The sequence below is a fragment of the Syngnathus scovelli genome, chromosome 19 (assembly GCF_024217435.2).
Source record: "Syngnathus scovelli strain Florida chromosome 19, RoL_Ssco_1.2, whole genome shotgun sequence".
NCBI lineage: Eukaryota > Metazoa > Chordata > Actinopteri > Syngnathiformes > Syngnathidae > Syngnathus > Syngnathus scovelli.
In genome coordinates, this window is record NC_090865.1 from 7,917,987 (window position 1) to 7,934,955 (window position 16,969).

Consider the following 16,969-nt stretch of genomic DNA (forward strand, 5'->3'; position numbering starts at 1 on the left):
TTGATCATTTTTTTCATCCTCATTCATCACATTGTCAGCCTCGGCCTTCAAGCGGGTCCGAGCTGACACTGTCTCATCATCCTCCTGCCTGTGCAACAGCAAGTTCTTTTTTATCTTTTCTTCGTCTTCCTTATCTCTCAATTTTTCTCTTATCTGCCCACATTTTCTCTTTTCAGCTTCTAATTCCCATTGTACTATCAGATGATACCCGTCTCTATTCTTCTTTACACCACATTTAGCATCAATTGCTTGCTTTAGGTTATTCAACGAATTCGTTTTCAGCTGACCATCAAATTTGTAATCAGTTATCCATTTATCAAGATATCTTACATTTTCGGGGTCGCCTTCTTCCATCAATTTCCAATCTTTGCATTTTAATTCATGTCGGGGTAGCGGTTTTTGTTTGCTATTCGCTGTCCCCATGGTTTATTTTCTAAATTTACGAGTTGACTTTATTCACAGGACAGTGTTTAAATGTTCGATGTGTGGTGAGTCTCCGGAGGAAACGGAGAATCCCTGCTTTTGTCCACACAAAGCCACGGTTTACAGTCCCGTGTATTTTACACAAAGGAGAGCTCAAAGGAGATCACTCTCAGTCAAATCACACACACACACACGCACACACACACACACACAATGCGCACTCTTATCTTCCCACAGGCAAGCAGGGGAGTCCGCCCTCCCGTGGATCTTAACAAAATCTAAACTCTTTAACCTTCCTATTGTGTAAGAAAAACCTATTTTTGCCTTTTTCCCCAAAGCCGATATAAAACCTATCTTTTCATGGATAAAGAAGCCAAACCAGCTAAACCAGAGTTAAGAAAACACCACAGATGGCAGCAGAAAGCTAACACTAACACATTAGGAAGGTTAATTAGGAGGCCCACGACACCTCAGCGGAATTTAACTGCTCCAAATTACCTGTACTTCTTTAGAAAACAGATGGGTCCGCTTTCCCATGGAATTTAACTGACTTATCAGTCAGGGGACTCCAACATCCCAGCGGAATTTACTGTTTCTAATTGCACTTGATAGGGTCTAGAATTGTCAAGGTTTTAAGTGACCTCTTGTCACTGCACTTTCATTACTTCAACAGAATCAAGATTCGTACTCACAGTCTGCTGGGCCTTCTCCTCGGATGATCTCGTCAACCACTCCGGTGTCCAGCCAACTGATCGAGTCAGCCCCGTGAAAAGGGTTTCCTCAATATGCCTTGGCCAAGGACTTGTCCTGGGTCGAAAAGTCGGCCGGAACCCCGAAATAGGTCTTTTGAGATCCCGGACGAGCCCCCAAAAATCTGTTAGGTTCAGATTCAGCAAAAGGATCAGCAGACAAAACCAGTGAGGCAGAATGTTGAGTCTTTTCTCGCGAGGAGTGCATTCAGACTTACATCAATCCAACTACACTAAAGGTCTTGTTTACACTCCTCTCTTTTTATTCAGGAATGCCCTACCTACAATGTGAGACTAGCCCCTGATAGGTGGGGGGGAAGCGTGGGCTTTGTCTCATGACAGAAGAAACGAGATTCTATGTGAAACTAGAAGTCACAGACAGGATCCCATGAGAAACGAAAAGTGTGCAAGGATAAAATGTTATGGGAAACAAAGTAGTCATGTGAAAAGAGTGCATAGACAAAATGACATGTGCAGACATCAACAACTTTCTTGGATTCCCAGATGTGTAGAAGGTCAGGAAGCTCCAGACAGCATCGTTTGACTTGTTGTGGACTGGGTGATGTCTGCAAGAAGAAACAGCAAGCATTCTGCGCAATAACTTTATTAATAAGTACTCATTAGGGAACGCATGATAACATATATATACAATTTATCTAACACTTGCTTTTCTTTACTTCCTATTTTTTCATAATTGATTTTGTTTTGCGGTGCAAATCAGATAGACTACAGTCTAATAAATTATTTTGTGCACCTACGTATATTAGCCAATTTCATCCTTTTAACACATAACACTGACAGCACACAGACAACACAAAAACAGCAGAGACACAGCTCACAAACAATACCAACAAACAACGCTGCACAAATGTCATCCTCTATTTTGACGTTTTGGTTACACCTTTTTTTTCCTCATCAGTGCCTTTTATCCTTCATGCTAATGTTGTCACATCTTCCTTAAGCATCACCCTGCTTCAAACATTCTCTGAGAAACTCACACTTTCTCTGCCTCGCCCACAGCCATAGCACCCCCCGTGCGAGGGGGGACGCGGCATCAATGTTGATTGGTCAAAGGCTGGCCATTTCCTGCAACAATCATGATGCCGGCCCACCGCCCACACGAGCATAGCACAGGCCCACGCGCACAGCCCCGACCCGCGACTACGCGCGAGCGCAGGCACGCTTATCAGTCTCACCCTCTCAAAGGGCAGGCCAACTTTGCTGTTGCCCCCTTTCATCATGTTCACATACGACATCTTTCACGGTCTTCTACACAACATTTGCTGTCTCTCATTTTCGTCCTATCAAGCCACTGTTCTAGTCACTTTCTGCCACACACGTCTTATTTTCTCTACTGCCACACACTGCTCATCTTAGGTTCTCCAACCAACTTAAGCACACCATCATCCACTTCTCAATTACCCTATTATTGCTCAACAGCCTCCTGAACATTCTCCATTACTGATTTCTTCCATAGGACACACATCTCACTCACACACACATATACACAACATTCATGAGGATCCTCTGCGCGCACGCACACACACACCAGCACAAGAGGACGACGCACAACATATAAAACCACATAGAGCGTACTAAGAACACCTTTTTGCTCATCTTACTTGTCAGATTTATTCTCTATTTTAGTTTTAGGAGCTATTTGTAATTCTGTTCCATTTATTTTGCAAATTTTAACTTCAGTGTTTCTTTATCTTACTTTATCCTTTTAACACGAATATCTCCTGTATATTTAAGCTAATTTCTCTTTAATTTTGGCTGCCAGGTCCCCACTTTATTACATGAGAATCTGACTTATTTTGATCTTGTACTAGTCATTGTTGTTTTTGTTTATATGGACAATTGTGCGCCAAGTGGCCCTTTTCTCCGCAATCCCAACATTCACGTTCACTATAAGGTACAAATCCTCTCCCGTGGCCCTTGGAGCCTCCTCTATTTGATCCTCCTCGTCCTCTTTTGCTTTTCCACCCTCTGCCTGTATTTTGGTAAAAAGTGTCACTATCCTGATCAATAAAAAAAGTGTCTTTTGTTGCCTTCACTTGTTTTTGTTTTTCTTTTGACTACTTTTTCTGCATGGAGGGCGTGATTTATGTATTCCTCCAAAGTTCCGGTGTTCATTCCTATATAATGTTTGATCACCCAGCCTTGTATTGCTGGCCTGGACCCTGCGTGGATGGCATTTTTTAATTGCTGTTGATAAGCACTGCTGGATTCTGTCCACAATTTAGGGAGCACGTTATCTGTGCCTCACGGCAAAAGCCATTGCCAATCACCTGTTATCCAATTTACTCACTGCGTGCTCGTTTGATTTCTTCAGATTTAGGAAAATGCTAAGACACTGAAGCACAAATTAGACTTACAGAAGTTGGTTGAGTTCAATCACAATTCTTGTTCAGACAGCTCTGTTTTCAGGAAAGTACAATACAGCGCTGGGCCCTTCAAGAGCGGAAAGTCTCCATTCAGGTTTTTTGATCAGCTTATATTAAGTTGCGCATTGTGGGCCGAGATTGATGGGTGATGAGTCTTTGGGGTGGGGCAAGTTCGCCATGGGAGTGGGTGCTGGTTATGGGCGATTTGGTGTGTGTGGGGGCTGTTGTCCTCCATCCCGTCTTCCGGCCTTGGCGATCATCTTTGGCCGAGTACTTGGCTGGCTCCCTCTGCCACCTGCTGGTTTTATCTCCACGACCTTCCTGTGAACATTCTTCTCCAATCTTGGACATACACTGTCGTACCTCATTCTTTTAATTTTGTCATTTTGTACGAAATTATGTTAGCTTTTGGCTGTGACATCATTAATCTATTGCTGTTCTTTTGATACATCATGTCTTTGCTTATTCTTAGTTTAATCATGCTTCCAACCGTATCTTTTCTTTGTTAGGTAAACTATTTCCCTCTGTGCAGAGCGTTCAGTAGTAATCAAAAACTGGCGTCTAGCATTAGTCAAAACATAAGATACAATCAAGTACTGAACGGTCAAGACGACTCTGGCCGTGTCCATGATTCTGAGAAAAAACATCAGGCATGCATTACACAGTTCCTTAAGGGTCATTAAGCTATTTAGGCAATATATCAAAAGTCATTTGTTATTTCAAAGTGCTCAGAAATATATATCAGATCATAAAGTTATAAAAACCTCTCTCATCACCACTTATCAAAAATGTGTAGTTATGTCTTCTTTATTGATTTGGTGTGTAGGTAAAATTATATGCTTAAAATGTTTATTTTATTTATTTAATATGTGAATATACTTGTCTGCTTATGTACTTTATTCAATGAGGTTTGAGCATATCTGTTTTTGTAGCTAGGCAGGACTTTTTGTATTTCGACCTCATTCCTTCACTACCTAGAAGAAAAATAACTCTCAACCTTAGCTCTTAAACTGCACTAATGTCCTCCACCATTAAAGTTTCATATTTTATCCCGACTGCTGTCCATCATCTCCAACACGACGACCTTCTATGTAAACCTAGGAGCCTCGAAAGTAGGCCCGTCCTCCACCATTAAAAATGCATATCCTATCCCGACTGCCGTTCATCTCCTCCAACACGACGTCCTCCTATGTAAGCGTAGGGGCCTCGAAAGTAGACCCGTTTCTCAGCTCTTTTTGCTTGATCCACCAGCGGCCACTGTCGTTTTTCGCTCCTCCAAGTCTTCTTTCAGTAACATCTCTGCAAAGCGTATGCCTTCCGATTTGCAAATCCCTGAATCATTAGTTCTCCGCCACACCTCATCTCTCACATGCCTCTGTGCAAACAGGATAACAGCTTGCCTTGTCAGGTTGTTGTTAGAGATTTGCTCACTCCAACTTATTTTGCAAGAACCACACGGAAGACAAGCAAGTTCTTTTAGACACCTGCAGGTGGAGAGATCACTCGCTACAGGAATGAAATCTGGAGCCTCTCCCAACTGCAAAGGCATATTTATTAAGAGAAAGAATGGGGGTAAGAGTAGACTGAATAGGAAGCCCTTGTGCTCTAGTCAAAACATATCAGGGGATGTTTTACGACCTTGTGTAGGATGAGACAAGGTAGGTTATTTATTACCGGTTGCATTCCAACATAATCATACGATAAGGATAATTTGAAAAACCCTAACATCTCCCTCCTGTTTTATCATATGATTATGCCACCGCAAACAACAAAGACAAGTAAAAAAAAACACACACATATATATGTATAATGAAGAAAGAAGAACAGTAAAAATAAAAAACAACAAACAATGATAGCAACACTTTCCAGTGAAGATGAGGCATTACCTCAATACCCCAGATCAAACTTATTGTGTAAGCGAAAAACCTGCTGGACAGATGTTATTAGCAGGAAAATTCTTACACGGCCCCGTTGCCACAGGCGACCAGAATGCTATCAATAAAAAAAAAAAAAGAAAAACACAGAAACAGTACATCATTGTATCCATTACTTGCGAAGCATTTTCGATGGTCAAATCATCAAGTTTCTGTAAAACATGCTCAACAGAACAGCATCTACGCAATCCACGTGTCATTATCGTCATCACATCCGTCATCTCTAAGAAGTTGTATATGAACTTGGGCTACAGTAGAGGACACAAACTTCGACACAGCAGACTTCAAACATGGGATAACGCAGGACGTAAACAAGCACAACACCACCAGCACAACAAGCACAGGAGACAGCAATTTCAAAAGCAGTTGCCACCAGTTGCCAGAGAATAGCCACGAAAAGAAATCAAACTGATGTGGGACCTTGTCATTCGACATGGCCTGCTGTAAGTTCTTCAGTGAATTCATGGCGTCGTTGATGTGGGTGTCATTTTCTCCTGGTATGTATGTGCAACAGGAAGTCCCAATGATGTGGCACACACCACCTTGTGCTGCCGTCAACAAGTCCAGAACCATCCTGTTTTGCAAGACCATCAGTCTAATAGCCTGAATCTCTCTATTTTGTCCATCGTTGACTTGCAGTGAGAGATTCACAAAGGATTGAAAACGATAGTTCAGTGTCTCGATGAAGAGCGATAGTTTCCCAACCCCAATCTGAGGGAAGAGCGCAAGGACAACTTTGTCTCCGACGGACCATACTTTATGGTCCTCTGGAACATTCGCACCCCAGACAGGGTCATGAGGGTCAAAGGTTGCAACTGCTCTGCGTCGACGTCCAGAAGAGTTGTGTGCTCCTGTCAGCTGATGATGTCGTATCCTGTAGGTGTGGTCCGTCACCCACACTGGTGCACACACTCCTGTCCAGTTGGCGGGCAGCATCGGATAAACCTTGGATGTAACGTGTAATTCACTCCAGCTGGTCTCTCTGTTTAGGCCACTTGTGGTATTGTTCATCCTCTAACAGTCACATTGAGATTTGCCCAGAATAGCTGATCACAGGCACTGTCTGCAAGTCCAGGGCGGTAAGGGTCAGCATCTTTGACTGTGACAGCACGGTGTTGATATCCAACTCCTGGATGCCGTGTCCCTGTAAAACAATGCTCTAGACTTTCCTGCTACGTTTCACACAATAATAATGATGAGTAAATCATCAGATACCTCTCGTGCATACACTCCAACAAACGTTAAGCAGATGTGAGATAACTTGCATGAAGTCTACTTAACCAAACATTGAGTAAATATGGGATAACTTAAAAACTGTCCCGGTCAACAACAATTTGTAAATAGAAACTACAAGGTATAATAGATAAAGAACTTCTCTTTAGCTAGACAAAGAACAAAAGTGTTCTGTTCATAAATAGTGAGGGCCTCTCACAGATAAGACAAGGAAGGGAGTATAAGAACTCCCTAAAACCTGGCAGATGTGTTGGCCTTGAGCGAAGGTATGAGACCTCCGGTTCAGGCCGGCCAGCGCTTCTACAAAACTAATTATCCTGACATTTCCCCACTGTTTATCACATATTTGCTCAAATTCACACATCACCGTAAACAACCCCTCATTCATGAGGACAAATATGTTTACACCAAAGGATAAATGTTGTGATGTCATCATTCAGAATCCCATGGATCTGGGAAAAGTCTGGTAACACAGATGCAGGAATTTTGCCATCAACATCATCATGTTGCCGCTCAGACATTAGGTATATCTGAGCAATCTCGTCCTCCATGGGCGATATTACTGTAGTGGAGAGACAATTAAACAGAGCACGAAGACACGGTATGCAACATCCATACAAGGTGAGCATAGCAGCAACACTGAAACTGATGGTAAAATTGAGGACACAATGGCGTTATACTTCCCAAAAGCATTCATCCACTTGTAGTGCTCTTTCATCCTCGTTTTGAGGGATCGCAGGCCTGCAATCCGTCAGGCTCCCATCAGGGGCGGTGTTGTTGGGGATGAAGGTGCAGCATTGTTCTCCAAACATTGCGCAGACGCCTCCTTTCTCAGACAACAACATATCATGAGCATTGTGGTTCTGGATCGACATTAGGGAAGGCGTGGCTAGCTGTTTATGCACTGCCTCGAGCCCCGCTTGTGTCCGTTTGCCCAATTTCTGCATGTTGTGATGGATGTAATTTATCCTGTCTACGTTCTTGTTCATCGTTCACCAGCAGCAAATGGAGGACTCCCATCCTGCTGCAATTTGGTCATTTAATTCTTATTAATCAGGAACTCCTCTAGGGACTCCAATTGCATCAATTTCGGTCAGATCATCGTCGCCTCTCAAATTTAAAGATATTTTGGTTTTTACCAGCTTTTTTCCCAGATCTTGGCATGTTGATGTATATACAATTTCGCTTGACTACATTCTCTGAAAGCAATGGCTTCTTTTTTTTTCTTTTTTTTTCTTTTTTTTCTCTCAATGGATATTATATAGACTGCTCTGTCACACACTTCACAATCCAGTAGACGTGACAGATTTCACACAATCTTTGGTCAATGGCAACGGTACAACATAAATAATCGGTCGCAAATCCATACATATGACATATCCAATTTTTTTTTTTTTTCTGTCTTTGCAGCTTGTTTTGCCATAAGCAATCAATTGTTTCTTTTTTCAGTTACTCTTATAGTTAGTTACCTGAAACAAATTATCCACATTCATTCTAGATATTCATCCCATTCTTTAACATCTACAGAGGTTGTTGACAAAGTACACATATAAACATCCTACTTTCATGGCAGTCCAGATCCGACACAGCAGATCATCCTGCAAAGGTCAAATTGATCTTTTAAATTGGAGGCATTCAGTGTTTTTGTTTTTGTTGAAACAAGCTCTACAAAAAAAAATTGTTTTGTTTTGAAACTGTTTTGAATATGAATCAAATCCATATGTTGTATAAAGCTGACTGACCTGCCCCACTATTCCTCCTCTTGAGCCATGTGACACGCACCATGGCTCAATATTGCTCACCATTAGCATAGGTTCTTTGGTGGGGTAGGTCATTTATAGATGCCATTCTCTAATCTTGCCCCTCTTTTCGTCCATAATTGAATTTCACTCTATGGACTTTGTCGCTGCACATCTTTAAAAATGTTTCAGTGATCTAATCTGCTTCTTGTGTGTATAAAATTTGAAGTGTCTTTTGCGCTGCAGCTTTGTGGTTCTGTCTGCAAGCTTGTTACCTCTTGACACCTTATCAGTCTCGTGTGTGTGTGTGTGTGTGTGTGTACTGCACACGTGCACATAGCTACTTTTCGTGGCAATTGGACTGTTTTGACAACTAGCTTAGCAAGTAAATGGATGCCCTCCCCGAATGGGGAGTGACTCAGCTAGCAAATGATTAGACATTTTCACTTTCTTGTAGTTTCTTTAGTTACTTTTCAATCGTTTTCTCATTGTTTATCACAAGATTCTTAGAAATTTGAATACGAATCAAAACGTATGTTTTATTTTACTCAATTGTATGATTTAGAGAATCCATATGTAGTAAAGTGTTGTATTACTACATATGATTTCATCATCTTTTAATTTGACTTTCTTTCCAAAACGCTTCTTAATTTCTCAGTTCACACATCTTCTACATGTGTTACTGGTTCTCCAGTTCTTTCTCTAGTTAACTATCAATCCAAAAGCTACGTTTTCTTTTTAGCATTCAACCTGCTCAAAATCACTCTTTCATCAAAGTCGCTCTACTAATTTTCTATAGTAGTCGCCAACGACTTCAATCATTCAACCTTTCATTCAGGCAATCATTCATCAATGCTCATCATATGCATCTCATACAGTCTCCAAAAAGGAGTCTTCTTATCACATTGGTCCCATTTCATCCAAGCTCACCACACAACATTCATGTATCATTTTCAACTCAAGTTTCCTGGTAGAACAATCCACCAATTCAAAAAAACGTAACTAAAACAAACAACTGGCAAATTAATCTGAATTTTTTCTTTGTTTTTAAATTTGAAGAACTCAATCTCTCAGATTTAGCTTGCAATTAGAATTTTGCATAATCTTATAACACAATCAATCAATTATTCCTATTAAATGTAGCATTGCAAAATCTTAAATTCACAATTTAGCTTCTCCCAATTCCTGAAAGCATGTTCTGTTGTTTTGTTCTCATGAGGGCTTGACACTAATGTTAGGGTTTTCCAGGTTATCTTTATCATAGGATTATGTTGGAATGCAACAGGTAATAAATACCTTACCTTGTCCTCCTTATCACAAGATCGTAAAACATCCCCTGAGATGTTTAGACTAGAGGACAAGGGCTTTCTATTCAGCCCACTCATACCCCCACTCTGTTCCTCCTAATAAATATGCCCTTGCAGGAAGGAGACCTTTCAGACTTCATTCGATAATCGCTGTTCAGACAGCGACGAATGGACTCTCCACCTGCAGGTGTCTAAAAGAACTTCCTTGTCTTCTGTTTGGTTCTTGCAAAATAAGTTGGAGTGAGCAAATCTCTAACATTTTGGTGCCGAAACCCGGGACCCTCATACCCATCATCTGGCTGACGGAGGACGACGCGCTGTACACCGTCGACGGGCCAGCGTCCACTAGCCGGACCTGGTAAAGAAAGACCTGGGAAGGAAATTCTTCGCTGGGCCAGCATCTTAGGTCTGCCTTCGTCTGACAGAGGTGGATTGACGGGACCCGGCAGTGCAACGAACCAGGGGACAAGTAAGTTAAAGGCTTGAAATTGTGTTGTGTTGTTAAACGCGTAACACATAGAGGTGCACGGGAGACAGCTTGGGTTCAAGTCCCAGTGGAAGAAACAGGCTAAGAAAGGCAGAGCTTCTTTTTCGTTCATCGAAGAAGTGTGTAGACTCTTCTTTGTCTGTTTTTCCGAGCTGAGGGATCTGGCTTGGGTTAAAGTCCCAGTGGAAGGAACGTGCTAAGAAACACGGAGCTTCTTTTTTGTTAATCAAAGAAGGGCGTAGATTTTTCTTTGTATGTTTTTCCAAGCCAAAGAATAGCTTGGGTTCAAGTCCCAGTGGAAGAAACGGGCTAAGAAAAACAGAGCTTCTTTTTCTTAATTGAAGAAGGGCGTAGATTTTTTCTTTTGTCCGTTTTTCCAAAGCTGTTTGGGAGGGTTTTACACCCATCCCTGGATAGGCCTAAAAAAGCGCTGGAGTTTGTGTGATTGAGTGTGTGACTGGTAGGATAAGTTGACTAAGAAGCAGTTCTAGCATTAATCCATGGCAATAAAACAGGCTAGTAATTTGTTGAAAGGTCAATTTAAACCTGCATTGAGGATCCTCAAAGAAAAAAAAAAAAAAATTGAAAAAAAATTGTAAAACCTTAAGCTACTAAAATTAAGATGGGAAATAAGAACGGTAAATCTCTTGCTCTGCTCTTCTTTAAAACGAGAAGTTCATGGCAAGTAGATTTTTTAATAGATTTGAAAAAGAATTCAGGGTGCATAGTGGCATCCCATTCAATGATACAGCTGAGAGTGCTTATCAACAACAGCTTAAAAATGCGCTCCTCACTAATTTCCGCCCTGAAATAGGCAACTGGGTGAGGAAACATTTGGTGGAAGTGGATGTTGCAAGTGTGACAACAACTATGCAATGGGCCAGACATGCTGAAAAAGTGATCAAAAAAGGCAAAAGTTCTGATGTATTTCATCTAGATAATGATGATGATGAACTAGATGAAGATACAACAGTCTTCTTCCAAGGGTCCCAGCAGGTTAGAGGGAGAGGTAGAGGCCAACAAGGTCGCAGGCCGCCATATAATTCAAAACCCCCACGAGATTCTGACAACTGTTGGAACTGTGGGAGACGAGGACACTTCGCACGAGAGTGTCGTTTTGCAAAACAATATCAATCAAAGGGTGGAGGAAGGAAAAGAGGAAAAGCCTCATTTTTAGCATGACAAGCTTCCTCCTCTTTGACCGCTTATGCTCATACAGAGAAAGAAAGAATAGATGCCCATATGACAGCAAAACATGTCATTGTCAGATTATTAGAATTTTTTTTTAGATTATTAGAAATCCTGTTCACACAAGAAGTATGACAATGCTGTTTGTAGGCCCAATTACAAATGAATAGGGATCAAATTGTGTTACACTGAAGTTAAAATATGCAAATCAAGTGGTAAAGAAATGCAACTTGCTTCTAGAAGATAAATAAATAAAATTAGAATGTGCTGTCCTCGTGTGCATGGGAGGGACCAGCTCATGATCGACCACAGGAAATGGCCAGCCTGTGACGAATCATTGTTGCTGGGAACTACCTTTTGCATGCGAGAGCTGTGCATGTGTGTGCGTATAAGTTAAAATGATGAACATTGGCTAAAGTTTTAGTATAAAAAAATTTGCTAGACTGTGGTCTATCCAATTTGCACCGCAGAACAGAAATGATTTCGAAAGATAAAAATGAGAGGAAAAAGAGAGAAGTCTGTTTGCGAGCAGAAACTAATCCACACTAGTGCATGTTAAGTGTCGAGCCCACATGAGAAATTCGGAAAAAAAAAAAAAAAAAAAATGACAGAACATGCTTTCAGGAATTGGAAGAAGCTAAATTGTGAATTTAAGATTTTGCAATGCTACATTTAATAGGAATAATTGATTGGTTGTGTTATAAGATTATGCAAAATTCTAAATGCAAGCTAAATCTGAGAGATTGAGTTCTTCAAATTTAAAACCAAAGAAAAACTTCAGATTAATTTGCCAATTGTTTGTTTTAGTTAAGTTTTTTTGAATTGGTGGATTGTTCTACCAGGAAACCTGAGTTGAAAATGATATATGAATGTTGTGTGGTGAGCTTGGATGAATTGGGACCAATGTGATAGAAAGACTCCTTTTTGGAGACTGCGTGTGAGATGCAAATGAACATTGATGAATGATAGCCTGAATGAAAAGAAATTACAGGTTGAATGGTTGAAGTCGTTGGCGAATACTATAGAGAATTAGTAGAGCGACTTTGATGAAAAAGTGATTTTGAGCAGGTTGAATGTTAGAAAGAAACACGTAGCTTTTGGATTGATAATTAACTAGAAAAAAAACTGGAGAACCAGTAACACATGTAGAAGATGTGTGAACTGAGAAATTGAGAAGCGTTTTGGAAAGAAAGTCAAATTAAATGATGATGGAATCGTATGTAGTAAAGAACACATTCTCCCAAAAAGTTTGTCAAGGTGTGAGGCATGGGCGTTGCCAAGCCTCAAAAGGGGGGGGGAGCGAGTAGGACAGATAGTGGAAGATAGTAATAAGACAACACTTTATGATGAATTTTCGAATACATTTGGTGTTATATTGTGGTAAATTTTTTGTTCTGGTGTAGATAGGTTAGCAACATGAGAGATTTAGAGGTTCAAAAGAAAGACAGTTAAAAGAAAACATTTTTGATTTGGACAATTGCAGGCTAACAGGAACATGAGAACGATAAGAACTACGAGGTGAGATCCAATTTCATTGGGGAGATTGAGAATTCACAGCACCATACTCTAAATCACATTTTTGAGCAAGCATGACAATAACATGTGAGAGGTCAAGACATACAGATCAGGGCTTGATGTGGAAAGCAGACCTCGATGAGTTGATTTTCAATAATGATACAGAAGACAACATACTGTCTGATTAAATTGGAACTATAGATAGATAAAATGTAGCTCAAAAAATAGGATGAGTTGCAGGATTTACGATATAAAAACGAGACCTCTGTTATTAGAAGAATTTGAAGTTTGGTAAACAAACATTACCAGCAAATTGATGGAAGCAGCTACATTTGGAGATAGTCTTACAAGTGTTCAAACCAGCCTGTCATTCTCAGTGTCAGGGCCCCTGAAACCCAATCCGAGTCTTCGCCTGCAGCCGTGAACAACTACAAAATGGTGCCTGGCTCTGAAGCACCTTTGACCTTTGGCGAAGGACAAGAAAAGACTGCTGTTGTGCTTGGAGGAGGACAAGTACACTCCAGAGGAAATACAACATCCTCGGGGACGAGAAAAGACAGTGGAAAGCGGAGGAACTCACAATGATGAAAATTGACTCATTTGAACAATGGACTCATTCAAGAGTGATGGATGGGGTCACTCTGAAGCAACAACAAAAGAACACCAACTTGATAGGGTGAAGTGCGGCAAAAAGATATGGACTTGGAGTGTCTGACAACCAAATCGCACTCCTTGCTACGGCGTTCCCAAATTTGGTGGAGCTTGGTTCAAAGTGGAAGGGAGGTTCATTGTGCACTGAGTTTGACAGAACTGAGGAGATTTGATAAATAAATAAATAAAAATTTGAAAAATACGTAGGGCTACAGATTATAATCAGAGATTGAACGGATTTGGATAAAACAAATAGGCTAAAACGGTAGGAAACAAGAGCAAGATCTTATATTTTGGCTCATCAAGCTTAAGACGTAGAGGTCGAGTTCTATAAATTTTAGAACAGGACATTTGGCAGTCAGGAGGAAGCTAGGTTGCTCAATGTACCTACTCAATACAATAGTAAGGGTTTTTATACCACAGTGGAGGTTGGATGGTCAGAAAGTTAGGTACGTTCAATTTTTGACATTCACACAATCATGCATAGGAGTCACAAGGCAACAGTTAACAAGACAATGACTACAATAGGGGCCACCTACGACTGCACCGACATGGAAAAGTAGAAGTGAGAGAGCAGAGTATGGGATTATATGCTAAAACGTCTGCTATACAGTTACCGATAGGAGATTCTATCAAGAGAAGCTACATGAGAGATGGATTAGAATCTCTTTGTCTGCGTGGGTGCGTGTGCGTGTGTGTGTGTGTGTGTTCACACCCTGTGTGGATGCGAGCGTGTGAGGAGAAACAAGGCATGGGTAAGACAATCTCTTTTAAACCAGGAGGCAATAAATGGGAATGCCCCTGTCATAAACAGTTTTTGGTTAAAGGGAATCATTAGGAAGTGTTCAAACTCTTCCCGCAAACATTCCTATTTGCCAGTTAAATGGGCACTACAATTGACTACGAGAGTTGCAAACAACAGATGAAGAGCAGTCCTTGGCAGATTATATGATCAGGACGCTCAAACTGTGTCAAAGACAAATTTACTGCCGCTTGATCTTTCCTCCTCACAGGTCGACAACCCCATCAATCCAGGAGACTGGGTCTACATCGAGGTCATCAAAGGAAGGAACTGGGCCAGCCACGACGGGAGGGACCATTCCAAGTCTTGCTGACTACACATGTTGCACCCAAGGTTGCAGGACCCACAAATGCATTAACGACGACTGCTCTCCAGGAGGAAACTGGATGGGAGCTCTGGACATCACCGATGAGTGTCAAGATAAGAGAGCCATTTCAGGTGGGGAGGGCTCTACTACCAACATGGCTGCACCATCGGACGGGACCTACTTCATCCAGAAGTTCAGAGGCACTGCCTCACCTGCATCCTATGAGTGCACGTGCCTGTTCAGTACGGATCATGGTTTTGTGGTCACAGGAGTTGTCCGATGCTGCCTGCCAACTGGACACGAGTGTGTGCGCCAGTGTGTGTGACAGACCTCACCTACAGACTAGAACATCATCAGCTGACGAAAACACGGGCACATATACAACTTCTTAGACGTGACAGATGTGATAATGATAATGAGACGTGGATTGCGTAGATGCTGTTCTGTTGAGCATGTTTTACAGAAACTTGATGATTTGACCACCGAAAATGCTTCACAAGTGATGGATACAATGATGTACTGTTTCTGTGTTTTTGTTTTTTATTGATAGCATTCTGGTCGCCTTAAGGCAAAGGGACCGTGTAAGAATTTTCCTGCTAATAACATCTGGCCAGCAGGTTTTTCGCTTACACAATAAGTTTGATCTGGGGTATTAAGGTAATGCCTCATCTTCACTGGAAAGTGTTGCTATCATTGTTTGTTGTTTTTATTTTTCCTATTCTTCTTTCTTCATTATACATATATATGTGTTTTTTTCTTACTTGTCTTTGTTGTTTGGGGTAGCATAATCATATGATAAAACAGGAGGGAGATGTTAGGGTTTTCCAGGTTATCTTTATCATAGGATTATGTTGGAATGCAACAGGTAATAAATACCTTACCTTGTCCTCCTTATCACAAGATCGTAAAACATCCCCTGAGATGTTTAGACTAGAGGACAAGGGCTTTCTATTCAGCCCACTCATACCCCCACTCTGTTCCTCCTAATAAATATGCCCTTGCAGGAAGGAGACCTTTCAGACTTCATTCGATAATCGCTGTTCAGACAGCGACGAATGGACTCTCCACCTGCAGGTGTCTAAAAGAACTTCCTTGTCTTCTGTTTGGTTCTTGCAAAATAAGTTGGAGTGAGCAAATCTCTAACAACTAACATGCACTAGTGTGGATTATTTTCTGCTCGCAAACAGATTTCTCTCTTTTTCTTTCATTTTTATCTGTCAAAATTGTTTCTGTTCTGCGGTGTAAATTGAATAGACAATAGTCTAGCAAATTTCTTTATACTAAAAGTTTAGCCAATCTTCATCAACTTAACACATACGCACACACATGCACAGCTCTCGCGTGCGGAAGGTAGGTCTCAGCAACAATGATTCGTCACAGGCTGGCCATTTCCTGTGGTCGATCATGAGCTGGTCCCTCCCATGCACACGAGGACAGCACATTCTAATTTTATTTATTTATCTTCTAGAAGCAAGTTGCATTTCTTTACCACTTGATTTGCATATTTTAACTTCAGTGTAACACAATTTGATCCCTATTCATTTGTAATTGGGCTTACAAACAGCATTGTCATACTTCTTGTGTGGACAGGGGCTCTAACAATCTAAAAAGATTTTTGATAACCTGACAATGACATGTTTCGCTGTCATATGGGAGAGGTTTCAGATCTTTTAAATTTCGATACATGATTTGCATAGGACCGGAAACTCCTCTTGCCCCTTGCTTGAGCCGCTGCTTGAGCTGCGGCTTTGCACCTGCTCACAGGGGCCTTATTGTCTCCTGGTCTGACAAACACTTGTGACCTCATCAGTTTTCATCTTTCTAGCTTTTGTCTCTTGAATTCGTTCTCATCTCTTTGTGAAGATTTCAACCACACTCTAGCACTTCTACCACTTCTTCCACATTTCAAATTTCCTTGTACTCCATACATTTTCTTCCACTTCAGCATGTATTGCATACAATTAAGAAATCTACTTGCCATGAACTTCTCGTTTTAAAGAAGAGCAGAGCAATAGATTTACCGTTCTTATTTCCCATCTTAATTTTAGTAGTTTAAGGTTTTACAATTTTTTTCATTTTTTTTTTTTCTTTGAGGATCCTCAATGCAGGTTTAAATTGACCTCTCAACAAATTACTAGCCTGTTTTATTGCCGTGGATAAACGCTAGAACTGCTTTTTAGTCAATTTATCCTACCAGTCACACACTCAATCACACAAACTCCAGCGCTTTTTTTAGGCCTCATAGCT

The 16,969-nt window shown here is 41.0% G+C and overlaps 1 long non-coding RNA gene across 1 annotated transcript; it reads left to right on the plus strand.

Moving 5' to 3' along the window:
* The first annotated feature begins 9,701 nt into the window (after positions 1-9,701).
* LOC137839728 (uncharacterized) lies at positions 9,702-15,809 on the plus strand. The gene is made up of 2 exons (XR_011085862.1): positions 9,702-12,438; positions 12,516-15,809. It is a non-coding gene; the product is annotated as an uncharacterized lncRNA (long non-coding RNA).
* Positions 15,810-16,969: the final 1,160 nt, after the last annotated feature.